Consider the following 1,411-nt stretch of genomic DNA (forward strand, 5'->3'; position numbering starts at 1 on the left):
ACTCCTGATTCTGAAATGACGTGACCCAAAAATTGAACTTCTCTTAGCCAGAACTCACACTTGGACAATTTTGCATAAAATTTTTCTCTTTTCAACAATTCCAGTATCAGACGAAGATGTCTTGCATGCTCTTCTTCAGTCTTAGAGTATATAAGAATATCATCGATAAATACAATAACRAATTTATCAAGGTATTCCTTACATACCCTATTCATCAAGTCCATAAAAGTTGCGGGCGCGTTAGTTAAGCCAAATGGCATAACTAGGAATTCATGATGCCCATACCTTGTCCTGAATGCTGTTATCTCAACATCTTCTTCTCTGACTTTAAGCTGATGATATCCTGATCTCAAATCAATTTTAGAGAAATAGCTTGCCCCCACCAGTTGATCAAACAAATCATCAATCCTTGGTAAAGGATATTTGTTTTTGATGGTCAATTTATTCAATTCAAATCTATGCACATTCACATAGATCCATCCTTCTTTTTGACAAACAAGACCGGAGCACCCCAAGGCGAAGTGCTAGGCCTTATAAATCATTTATCAGTTAAATCTTTCAACTGTGTTGCCAATTCCTTTAGTTCGGATGGAACTAAACGATACGGAGCCTTAGCTACAGATGCAGCCCCTGGTATAAGATCGATTCGGAATTCAATAACTCTATCTGGTGGTAACCCAGATAAGTCTTCCGGAAAAATTTCAGGATATTCACAAACTATTGGGATCAATTCTTCCTTTCTTTTCTCTTTCTTTAAATCAATCACATATGCCAAATATCACTGACACTTCTTTTGAATACTCTTTTGGGCTTTCATTACCGACAGAATACTAATGCGATGATCCTGACAGTCGCCATAAATAATAACTGTTTTCTGGTCTGGCAAAATAATTCTGATCAACTTCTGACTACAATCAATGCTAGCCTGATACTTTGCTAACCAGTCCATACCCACTACTATATCAAATTCTTTCATTGGCATAAGAAATAACCGGATCGGAAGTTCACAGTCCTCAATAACAATTATAYAGTCATTGAACACACTAGTAACAGTTTCCTGATTATTAGCAGTATCAACTACTAATTTATCATCAAGCAGCACAGAATTCAAACATGCAGTTTGGGCAAACAATGGTGATACAAACGAAAAGTTTGCACCAGAGTCAAATAACACTTTAGCACGTATTGAATTCATGAGAAAAGTACCTGTTACCACATCTGGCGATGCTTCTGCCTCATTCTTAGTCATTTAGAAGGATCGTCCCCGCGCCCCTCCTTGTCCTCCTTGATTCCCAGTAGCTCTTCCCCGATTACCCGATGAATTACTTCCCATTATCAACTGTGGATTTCTTAACAAGGGGCAATTTGGTCGAATATGATCCGGAGAGTTACAGTTAAAACACCTTTTGTT

The sequence above is a fragment of the Cynara cardunculus genome, assembly GCF_001531365.2.
Source record: "Cynara cardunculus var. scolymus isolate 2C chromosome LG 16, CcrdV1, whole genome shotgun sequence".
Lineage (NCBI taxonomy): Eukaryota > Viridiplantae > Streptophyta > Magnoliopsida > Asterales > Asteraceae > Cynara > Cynara cardunculus.